The sequence below is a fragment of the Cnephaeus nilssonii genome (genome assembly GCF_951640355.1).
Source record: "Cnephaeus nilssonii genome assembly, chromosome: 13".
NCBI lineage: Eukaryota > Metazoa > Chordata > Mammalia > Chiroptera > Vespertilionidae > Cnephaeus > Cnephaeus nilssonii.
Window position 1 is genome coordinate 28,774,618 of NC_137084.1, and position 12,253 is coordinate 28,786,870.

Here is a 12,253-nt window from a genome sequence, read left to right on the forward strand (position 1 = left end):
CCCCCCCCCCCCCCCCCCCCCCCGCACACACACACCTAAAGCAGAATCACAAAGAGAAGGGTACTTTGAAGCATGGAGGCGATGCAGGCAGTGGCCACAGTGCTGGACCTGGGCTGAAAGGACCCAGCCTTACATCCAGGCTCCCCAGGCTAACCTCTCTGTGCCTCCCTTCCCATCTGCAATCAGCATTCTAGCCCCTCACTAAGTAAAACTTGCTGCCACTGACAGGGTACTCAGGAGGCCCAGGCACTGAGCTAACGTGGTCCCTACACTGTCCTCATTCACTGTCACAGCAGCTCTATGAAGTGGGCTCATTTTTACTTTACAGATGAAGACATGGGACTCAGGATGGCGGGAGTGTGGGGGGTCATAGATTTGAAATCATTTTCCCCAAAAAGGCAATGGGCTGGGTCAAACCATTCAGTCTCCCACAGGAAAAGCTCCTGGATACCAACAGTCCCATATCTGAAGGCAGGTTAGGGTCACAGTTAACTTATTTTGAGGACTTTATGAGGACTGAGTTCGATGGTTCGCTATAAACCACGGCACCAGGGGTGGTCTGCGTCAGCCTTAAGAGTTGTTTATTGCCACAGATGCCCCATTCTGATTGGTCAGTGTGCTGTTCTGATCCCTAAGTGCCCTGTTCTGGTTGGTTGGGGCCTGCATTGCAGAGGGGGACAGTCATTCCTCATTTATGGTGTATGAGCACCCCTCGGAGCCAGGCACTGTCTAGAAAGGAGATTCACCTGTTTTACTGATAATGATAGTCTAGTGGGGAGACATAACAAAAAAAATATAAAATAAACACAAATGCAAACAAGGATGTGAAATAAACAGACTAAATGCTCTAAAAGACTCCACAGGGGAGAACTTCGTTAGGCAGAGTGGTCAGGGAAGGCGTCTCTGAGTGGCGGCAGATGTTTGAATTGAGACCCGGAAGAGGAGGGGTGGGAAGAACATCCCTGGCAGGGGAATAGTGAAGGCAAAGGTTCCGAAGGGAGACAGGGTCTGGCAGGTTCAAGAGCCTGAAGGGAAGCGTGAGTCGGGGTGGGTAGGGATTAGGACATGCCCGATCTTGGAGGCCATGGCAAGAAGTCTGCATTTTAGTCTATGAACAGTGGGAATCTACTGGGGTGAAAGGTTAGGCAGGGGGCAGAGGGATCTAAGATCCGGGGGGAGAAGATCACAGGGGCTGCTGGGCGGAGAATGTACATGCAAATGCCACGGAAGCGACCACAGTGGGATCACAATGAGAGACATTGCAGCCAGGGCCCTATGATGGCAGGTGAGAGCGCAAGAAGGGAAGAGACAGGAGAGAGCATTAGAAGGAACTATGCCTAAGACTTCCCAATGGACGGGAAAAGGAGAAGAAACCTAAATTTCCAGTATGTCTTATTAATCATTCTTAGGATAATAAAAATAATAATAAATTAAAAATGCTATCAGCCCTGGCTGGTTTGGCTCAGTGGATAGAGCGTGGGCCTGTGACCGACCGAAGGGTACTGGGTTTGATTCTGGTCAAGGGCATATACCTCGGTTGCAGGCTCAATCCCTGGCCTTGGTCGGGGCGTGTGTGGGAGGCAATCAACCTATGTGTGTCTCTTACATTGATGTTTCTCTCTGTCTCTTCCCCTCCCTTCCACTCTCTCTAAAAAACAATGGGAAAATGCCCATAGAGTAAGAATTAACAACAACAAAAATGTTATCAGAGAACAAAGCAGAAGTTAAAGGGAACCTTGGAGAGATGAGAGCCCCACCCCTCCCTCCCTCTTCCCCCGCCCCATGGGGTAGGGGTATAGGGAGCAGGGTAGGGAGGCTTCCCAGAAAAGGCAGGGCAGGGGCCAGTCCTGGAGTGTGAGTGGTCGTTACTCAGATAAGGAGAGCCAGGAGGTTATTCCTGCTTATTCCTAGAGCGAGCTAGACCCGTGGACTATTCACCATGGACACACCTGCCCTTTAGGAGACAGGCAGCACAGTGTCCTGGAGAAAGAATGCTGGCTCTGCAGTCAGACAGACCTGGTTGAAACTGGAGCTCTGCCACTCACTGCCTGTGCCGCGAGCAAGCAATGTGGACTCCCTGACCCAGGGGTCCTCGTCCGGGCAGCTGGGACAACTCCTGCCCGGCTGAGTCCACTGGGAGGTTAAAGCCACTCTGCCGAGCATCCAGGAGAATCCCTGGGACACAGCAGGTGCTCACTAAGTCAGAACGGCTGTTGCTGATGATGAGTGAGTCTCAGACCGGGACCCCAGATGGCAAACTGCCCAGAGGCCGGGAGCAGAGCAGGCAGCCTCCCAAGCGACCGCATCCCTGGTGCCCCCAGGCCCTCGGGAGCTGCTCCCACACTGATCAGAAAACATGGACCCCTTCTTCCCACAGGACCTCGGCAGCACAAGGCAGGGCCAACCTGAAGATCCACCTTCATCTCCCCACAGAGTACTCGGCCAGCAAAGCCAGCTTCGGGCCGACCAGAAAGCACCCCGTGTGCTCCCACACTCCCCTTCTCGAGTCCACCTGTGCACCCCGTAAAAGGTGACGTGACCGACTCCAACCCCAACCCCAACCCAAATGCCCTGTGGTGCTGCAGCCCATCGCTCCAGGGCTTCCCCACATCCACATCCCGTCCCGAGACCCCAAGGCAGCAGCCGGGGAGGGTGCTTTTTAAGCCTCATTTTGCCACTGGGGGATCCAGAGGGTTGTGCGTCCCTCTCCCCCAAACGCAGGGCCAGCTAACAGGCGGAGAGGCGGTGATAGAAGTCCTTGAGCCATGCAACCACCTCATCTCCCTCAGGCCCCGTTTAGTCTCTCCCACACAGTCTTGCACCATCTCCAGAATATCCGAGTCTCCCTTCAGATCCCATTTCAGGCAATTTCACAGGACTGAGCACCGGGGGTTAATGAGGGAGATAAATCAAAGCGCACAGCGGACCAGGAGAAACAGCAGGGCTGCGGCCGAGCAGACAAAGCCACCTCCTCTGGGGTGGTACTGATACACAGAAATGCCAGGGGCCTCCACTCACCACTCCCCGGGCGAAGAGGGCTGAAGGGGGAGCCTGCAGGCCACCAGGTGTGATCAGTGTGACAAAGGCAACTCCTAGCCTTTCCTGAAGGCTGTGGCACTGCAGGAGTTACATGTTCTTAAGAGAAAAACAGGACACTCACAGCTTCAAGCATCCTTGATACTCTCCTAAGTCAGAGTTCCCTCAGCAACACAGGGCCTGGCTGGAGCCGGGGCCACGCACTGGGCTTTCCTTTCACGGAGCCTGGGGAGTCAGACCTGGGAAGAGAGGGTCTTACGGGTCAGTGGTCCTGATGCCATCGCCTGTGTAAGAAGGATGGCCGCCGAGCCCTGAACACGAGGAAGGCAAGCGCAATGGTGGAGAGCAGCGGCTGTGTCCAGAGAGACACAAATTCAAATCCTGACCTCACACGGCGGCTTTGGGGAAGGGATGTCACCTTTCGAAGCCTGCTCCCTTATGCGTATCACTCACGGTTTCCTTGCACAAACCCAAGTACTGTTTTGTGGCGCAGAAGTCTGTTGTTGCCACCTGCATGACAAATCGCAGTACAGGGAAGTCCCTCCAAGCCCCCCACCGCTGCCCGGTCCCCAGGCTGACCGCCCTGTCCCAGGACAGGCTGATTTAGGGAGTGATGTATATCCAAGTCCAATTAAATCCTGAGTCAAAACACCCAGCCAAATAAATGTAATTCACTGCTTATCAGTCACTTGGAATTTTATCTTGATGCAAATAAGACCACAGTTGCATGAGCTTCCACGCCTGGTATAATTTTGGTGACGCTCCAAGTTAGAGCAAGAGCCTCTGCAGTGAACGAAGGAAGACCTCCTGCCAGGCATCGGGCGGTCCCGGCCCTACCACTCTCATCCGTGGCTCTGCCCGCCCTGGACTCCCCCTTTTGGAAGATTTCATCTGGTCTTTCAGCTCGGGGCATTCTCCAGCCCCTGCCCCAGCAATGGCAGCACCCTCCTCTCTCGCCCTCCTCTGGGGGCAGCGAGGCTGAGAGCAGGCTTAGCTCCGAGGTGCAGCGAGGATGGACGCTTAGCGGCTATCTCTTGTCTCAGAGAGGTCTGCCCCACGCAGAAGTGGGGGCCCTTGGTCTGGGTCTGCACACACCAGAGGTCTTGGGTGAGAACACCACTCCTAACAGAGCCACCACAGGGTGCCGCCTGTCACTGCAAATATCAGAGGCAAAAAGTTCCTGGGGTCCCTGCCCTGCATGAATGAGCTACACGTGTGAGCCACTCCCTTTACTCTGCCCTCCAGAGACAGACAAGACCACTGACTCACCGGAACTCAGGGACCTTAGGATCAGCTGGTCTGACCCCACAGATGAAGAAACGAGGGGAGGGGGGCGGGGACATCGAGCCCAAGATGTTCGATGGGGCAGAGCCAGATCTAGGACAAGGTCTCTTGGTTCCCAGGGCACTGCCTCCCTTATTACATGGGCTGCATTCATAACAATCACCAAAGAGATAACGTGTGCTCTCATGCAAGTTACTAGACTTCATGCTTTCCAAACACGGCGATGACCTTGCTCCCCGAAGCCCGGAGGACAGCGAGTGGTCGCTGGGCCACTAGCTCTCTCGCTGGGCCTCGATTTTCCTCATTGGCACCGTGAGCGGGCTGCCCCTGATGCTTCCGAGGGCCTCTCCCCCGGCCTTGCATCGCCAGCTTCCCGCTGGACTGCCTGGGGAGAGGCAGCCTTGGGAAAACACTCTCCCAGGCGCGGTGACCTTGAACAGAAACTCGGGCGGCACAGCTGTGCAGCAGGACAAGCTAAAGGTTACACTGTAACCGGGACACCTCTCCACCGGCCAGTGTGAGGGCCGCCTTACACACGGGGCTCATTTCCATCAGCTCTTCCATTTCAGCAGCAGAAATCGGGGCTAGGCTGCTCTTCAGAAGTGACAAAGGATATGAAAGGAAACAAAAGAAAATCCCAAACGGATGATGAGATAAGCGGGCCTATTTGGACACTTGGGTAATGTTTCCAAAGGATCTTTCAAATCATCACCGACAGGAAAGGGAACCGCCTGCGTTTTATTATGATAACAAGCTCCCAAAGTAGGGCTGCAGTTAGCCCCCAGGGATACTCCCCGTCCTTCCGGCTCTCAGGGCACCGGTGAAAGTCTCCCCAGAGCTGGCACCTCGAGTTGTGAGGGCCTATTTAAGGCTTCTCTCCCCTCTATTTGACTTCAAGTTTCTTGACAGCAGGGAGCAGGGACTACCTCCTACTCATCTTTGGATCCCCAGAGCCTATGCATAGTAGGTGCTCAGCAAATATCAGCCTTTTCTATTAGCTGTCACATATCAAAACTCAGTCCAAATGTTGAAATGCAACTGCCCCACAGCACTGTTTAAACATTCCTTAACCTATTCAGTCTCCATCTGCTCACTCTCCCCGCAGAGGAGCCGCTAGAGCCCATCAGTCAGACTGGGTGGCACAGCTCCTGGCATCCGAGAGGTATATAGTAAATGTGTAATAAATTACATGATACAGAGTTGGCTAAATAATGGGGGCCTGGCATTAAGTACGTCATAAAATGATAGCCACGAATGCAGTTCGTATATTTTCTGCTCTCACGGGCATACGGTAGAACTGTACTTCTCTTCAGCTTTGAATTTAAGTGTAGCCATGCGACTTCCTTTGGCCAATGACAAGCAGGTGGAAGTTACATGGGCCATTCCAGCAGAAGCTTTAGGAGAGAGTGTGTGGCTGACCATTCTCCCTTTCTCTTTGCCAGGGGGATTGTCAATGCTTTAAACAGAAGCCCCTCTGACACGCTGGGTCCCAGAGTGAAAAGGATGTACATACAACAGAGCCTTCTACTGATCTGCAGTGGCCATTCCTGGTGGTTTTTTTTGGAATTGTTTGTTACACAGCACAACGTGTTCTACCCTGACTGAAGCAAAGACTTGCCCAGGTGCCTGGATTAAAACACATGATGTTCTTTTCTGTTGCAGGGCACAGGTGCAGTCAGATTCTGACTTGGGCTTGGGAGCCTATGGTTTGAGTTGCTGGGGGACAAAGCACCCCATTTGGCTTTTTTCTTTGACCTCTCATTCTTGCTTTCACACTGCTAGCCATCTTCTCATTCATACTTTGAACAGCCACCAAGTCTACAGATTACTTTCAAACAATCATTGCAAAGGCTACATTTTTTGGAAAATGTACTTTGGAGGGTTGGGGGAGTGGCTGGGCTCCCTGCCTCCCAATTAACCCCCCCTCTCTCCTCTGCGTATCCCAGGAGGGGCTCTGCCCCCAAAATAACTGGGTTAGGGACCTGCTGCCTCAGCTGTGGTTCTAGAGTGTAACCTGGAACAAAGTTATCAAGTTGGGCAACATTAGGAAGTGGACGATCCTCATGGGGCCACTACACTGCTTTCATTCTTTCTTTTCTTTTTTTAAGTGAAAACACTGAATGAGCAAGAAAGGAGACTCCACAGACTATTCTTTCTCTTCTCTTTACAAGCCCCTGGGAGAATTCCTTTGTGGCTTAAGGTGCAGCTGGTTTGCTTCCTGTCAGCACCGGCCCTCTGTTCAGCACAGGTGGCCCCTGCCCACCCAGTCCACAGGAAGCGGCTCTTACTTTAAAAGGAAGCCAGTGATTCCAGCAGAAAAGAGGCCCCTGGGAAAGGCCAACACAGTAATTATTACCCTGTTACCTCGGAAATAGAGATTTGCCTCTAAGGTTCCTTTTATGAGCTTTACAATGCAAGTGACATTCACACTCGTCTGCTTTGCTTCCCCCCTTGCTCCATACAAGCGGGAGAGGAAAGAGGAAAGGAGGGAAAGAAAACAGAATGGAGATCATTGGTGCTGGGTACCATGCTAGCGGCATCTCTCTGTCCCCAGAAAATGAGTATAACCCTTGAGTGCAGGACTAAAAAAATGCAAGGAGAACGAGAGAGGAAGGACCCAAGCAAGGAGAGATGAAGACAAAATAGTATGGGAGAGGTCAGGATCGGGTAGGAGTGGGGGGAAGTAAGGCAAAGTTCATTTTCACTTAGGTCAGTAGGAAGCTCAATGCTCAAATATCAAACCATGTAGCATCTATGGCTAGTATATATTTGTATTCTCAATTTCCTCCCTTTTCTTTTCTTTCCTTTTTTAAAAAAATACATTTTATTGATTTTTTACAGAGAGGAAGGGAGAGGAAGAGAGAGTTAGAAACATCGATGAGAAACATCAACCAGCTGCCTCCTGCACACCCCTACTGGGGATGTGCCCGCAACCAAGGTACATGCCCTTGACTGGAATAGAACCTGGGATTCTTGAGTCCGCAGGCCGACGCGCTATCCACTGAGCCAAACCGGTTAGGGCTTTCCTCCCTTTTCTACATGTCATATTCTAACTCACACTTCCCCTGGTCCTAGTGCTTTCCTTTAACACACAATTGTTCTTTCATTACATATGGTTCCTCTAAGCTGTTACGGAAAGAAGAGAGCTTGTTAATTAATTGACTATAAAGAAAAGAGAAGCCAGGGGATGGAGCCCAGGGAGCCCTGGATGACGTGCAGGTCTGAGGAATCATCAGAATGTTTTCTTTGTTCAGTGCTTTACAGAACAGGCTCACCACCTTCACCTCCTGCACGTCTCGCAGTGGTCCCGTATCCCCCTGGCCAGGTAGCAGAGCGTATCCACGGGTTCTGGAGACCAAGCCATGGACATCCAGGGGGGTGGGAGGAACGGGGGTAATTATTCTGCCTACCACAGGCTTGGCAGGAAGGCGAGGGGAGAAGTCATTCCCACTGGGGTTCCTTCCCGCCTGCACATCCCAGCAGGGGCTCTGCCTTAGAAATGACCAGCCGGGGGACTTACTACCTGGTAGGGGAGTGAGCTCCACCTGCAGCCCGGGAACGCTGGCCTGGATTCATCTCCTCTCTGCGGGTCGGGCCTGAATCCGTGGCTGCACTGCTTGGTGCCAGGAGGCCGCCTTGTTCCACACAAATCACAAAGCCAAGCAGTGCCCTGGGCTCTTGTGACAGTCCCAGCGAGGAAGGAGGGCTCAGCTTGGCAGGCTGGCCAAATACCAGGCTGCATAGTTACATCCTCACACCGTGGGACTCCCGATTCGAGCTGAAAGTGGGACAGCTCTGGGCGCCAAGGCCAGGGCTCCACACGCAGACAGGAAGTCAGTGCAGGGACTCCTACTGCGAGCACAGTCTCTACACCTAGAACGTTCAGGGTTTGGGGGGCAAGGAAACCCAGTAACAAGAGGGAAAAACAGGTTCTCCTTCCCTCTTGGTTTCTTGGCATCATGGAGGGCAATTTATATTTTTTAATTTTTTGGTTATTTTTTATTAATCCTCACAGGAGGATAATTTTTCTTTTTTTAGAGAGAATGGAAGGGTAGGGGAGAGACAGAGAAAGAGCAACATCCATTTGTTGCCTCCCGCCCGCATGTACCTGGACCAGGACCTGGGATGGAGCCTGTAACCGAGGTCCATGCCCTTGGATCGGAATCGAACCTAGGACCTTCAGTTGTGGGTCGATGCTCTATCCACTGAGTCAAACCAGCTAGGGCACAACTTACATTTTGTTCAGGTCGCGGGTTGAAGTTCCACCACGCAGCATTCGTTATTTTGCTACTTTTATCATTACCCAAGTCAATAAAAGCCACTGGGCTCCAGTCAGAGCTCCTTCTCACAGTTCAGAAGGAAGGTGCCAAGCGATTCCAAAGTCGTCCTGCTCCGGCGCAGACGGCAGCCTGGATTCTGGCTTTCTTGTGCTCTCAATGACAGGTCCATGACCCAGGGGTGCCGTTTAGGGGAGCATCTAGCTGCCTGTGCCCACTGCAGGCGGAAGCAGGAGCGGGGGTGACAGAAAGGGCCGTGAGCACAGCGAAGACTTGCAAGAACAAAGGAGGAGACCCAGGAGCGGAAACTTCCCCAAGGCTGTGCTTGAAGCTGTGAAAGCACACAGCCACTCGCTGGAGTTCAAGAACTTTTGAGGGTGCTGAGGGGGCAGGGGTGCATGTAGGAGCTGGCAGGAGCCCAACAACCCTTTTGCTTGTCTGGGATCCCAGCTCCTCGGTGTTCCTGGGGTGTGTTTCTTCTTCTTGCCAGGCTGCCCGACCAGAGACCTCCACGCCCAAGTTCTCTTTACTTGTTGTTATCTGGGGCCCCTGACTTGTAATAAGCCATCTCTGTGGGTCCCCTTTGATCCTCCCTTCTCAGCTGCTGGCTCTTGTTCGCTGGAAGTAGCCACTGATGACTGTCGGGTGAAAACTGGAGCCCCGGGTGGCAGCCCTGAGGAGTGACAGGAGATCAAGGGCAGACGGGCCTTCTGAGTTTACTATCGTCCTTTACTGTTTCTCAGAAGCCGCTGGTGACATCGAGACTCACAGCTGACCTGGTCTCTATCTCCCAGGCTCCGAAGGTACATACTGCTATCAGTTACTTTTAATAACCCTGAAGATACCCCGCCACATCCTATTGCAAACAGCGGAGGTCAGGGGTGTAGGTCAGCGCCCTTCAGGCTGTTCTGTGGAGCAGCACAGCTCAGGTTAATGGTTTTGCTGTTCCACGGGAGGTGACCTGCCCTTCGGATGCTTGTCTTCCCCTGGCTGAGGTCGAATTGGGCCTCATCTCCAGCACTTTTCCTATTTCCTTTGTAGAAGCAATCTGCTGCTTGTGTGCGAATCCTTAAGGACTGGGCTGTCTTTTTATAAAGAACTTGCTGGAAAGCTCTCAGCTCTGGGACCTTCTTGGTTCAGGTTAAAAGGGAAGGATTCTGGAAAGGTGCTGGGTTCTCTGTATTTTCGACTCATCGAATTTAAATTATTTAAAGGACATATTTCCAATTGTGGGGACAAGAATAGGCTTGCCTAACTTGCAGCCAGCCATTTCCATATGACCTTTTAAAAAATAATATATCTGCACACCATCTGTGATATTTCACATGAAATAGCCCACACTATTCTTACCCTAAGCAATATTTGTAAAATCATGGTTTGATGTGATAGGTATAAGTTTGTTTTTTTAATCCTCACCTGAGGATATGTTTTCATTGATTTTATTCTATTACAAGAGGACAGAAGGACATCTGTTCTAATTAGCATATTATGCTTTTATTATTATAGATTATTTTTTTCATTGATTTGAGGGGGAGGGAGGGAAGGAGGGAGAAAGGTAAAAAGGGAGAGAGAGTGAGAGTGAGAGCGAGAGCGAGAGTGAGAGCGAGAGCGAGAGTGAGAGAGAGAGAGAGAGAGAGAGAGAGAGAGAAACATCGATTGGTTGCCTCCCAACCGGGATCAAACCTGCAACCTTTGAGCCACCTGACCAGGGCATAGTGATAAGTGTAATTGTTAAAAAGAAATACTTCCCTGTCTGCCATCTACAATTATTTCCTATCCTACCAATGTGAGCCTCCCCTGTTGGGGGACATGCATCTAGAATACAGTTTTGGGAAGAGATTTACTTGAAGAACTTTGCAGGAACAAATCTAATACCATTTCAATTGAGCCAAAGATGAAATAATAATTTATCATTATTCTGTTCACAATAATTTTGGAGATTAAAGAAACTTAACTTATTCCAAAATAATGCAAAATATCTCACTGCCTACAGGTCAATACTTATACGAGACAGAAAATTTATAAGCGCTATTAAATCCTATTTTTTAAAAGCCACCTGAGTTCTTTCTTTAAAAGTTGGTCAGTTAGCCACTTAGTCTCACATCTGGGGGGAACCAGAAGACACTGCTGTCCGCATGGCCCCAGCACATATAGGCTGGACTAGAAAAACATAACAGGCGCTATCATCTTCCCAGCCCCCACCCGAACCCTCCACGTCCAACAGCAGAACCAAGCTCAGCTGTGATCTGTGATAATTCCATTAGCCCTGCAATGAAGCATTAAATTAAACTGCCTCGTGCAGACTCTTCTTTTGCTACAAGGGGAGACGTACCTTGTAAGGCCTGCACTTCATGCTAATGGATTTACTAACCAATGACGTGTTTACAGGCGAGCACAAACAAGCAAAATAATTTGGCGAGATTGTGAAATCTCCAGTGGGAGTGTCACAACAGCTGACTTTCCCCCCTGATAATATTTACTCTGAAGATTTTATTTCTAGAGCGCTCTACCTTTAGAAAGAACCCTCACATGGGTCATCTTTCTGTGGACTCTCCAAACCACTCCTTAAAAAAAAAAGTAATTACAGGAACACAACTGACTCGAGCTGGCACTGGTGTGGAAAGCCTTTTGTCATCTCTGGTACAAATCACCACCCTGGACCCATGGGGGCGGAGGGAGGGGGTTGGACTCTGAGAAGCACGGACTCCAGTCAGTGGCAGAGCCCGGGCCAGGTCCCCATTCCTCACGCTAATGCAGCGCTCTCTCCATCAGCCGAAGCTTCCCAGCCTTCCAGAGAGAATGTGAAGACATCCCTTCAGCAAATCCCATTTCTGGGGGGTGCCTTCGGGGTCTGCCTCTTTAGCACGCTGCCCTATTCCTCTGAAGCCAGAGAACCAGAGTCCCCTAACTCCTTGTAAACAGTGTGCTCTGCTAAGAGGACGACAAGAAGCTGGGCTTGTGCTACGAATATTTGGCTTCCCAACACCTGAGGGTTAGCACCCCTCACATCTAAATTCCACGGTATGTCTCACCAGCCCGGATGTGGAGAGAGGTCAAGTACGCAAAAAAAAATCCTGGCACAGACAGGTCCCTGAAGGTGCTGAAATCTAGAGGTACAGCACAGGGCTCGAAGGGGTCTTGGGAATCACAACGGCCCAAACCTCTTCTCTAATAGAATGCTCACAGTCACAGAATAGGTTTGCGTCAGAGTAAGGACTAGAAACTTGGATGCCAATTATCCCTCTCTCTTTATTCTAGTGTTTTCTGAAGCTCTTTTCATCTCTGATAGTAGCAGCAACGAAGACCGGTGATGCCCTATAACAGTGGTCGGCAAACCGCGGCTTGCGAGCCATATGCGTGTCTTTGGCCCCTTGAGTATGGCTCTTCCACAAAATACCACGTGCGGGCGCGCACGAACAGTGCGATTGAAACTTCGTGGCCCATGCGCAGAAGTTGGTTTTCGGCCTGGGCGAGTCTATTTTGAAGAAGTGGTTCTAAGGACGAGCCACACTCAAGGGGCCAAAGAGCCGCATGTGGCTCACCAGCTGCGGTTTGCCGACCACTGTCCTATAACCTCAACTGCTCAGTGCTCTAATCTCAGGGCAGGTGTATAAATCTGAACACTTAAGCCTTGCCTCCCATTACCAGGCAACAGG

At 51.2% G+C, this 12,253-nt stretch overlaps 1 protein-coding gene across 6 annotated transcripts in view; it reads right to left on the minus strand.

Annotated features, from left to right (window-relative positions):
* NAV2 (neuron navigator 2) overlaps positions 1-12,253 on the minus strand; it is a 370,532-nt gene that overhangs the window by 103,341 nt on the left and 254,938 nt on the right. The gene's annotated exons all lie outside the window — the stretch shown is intronic.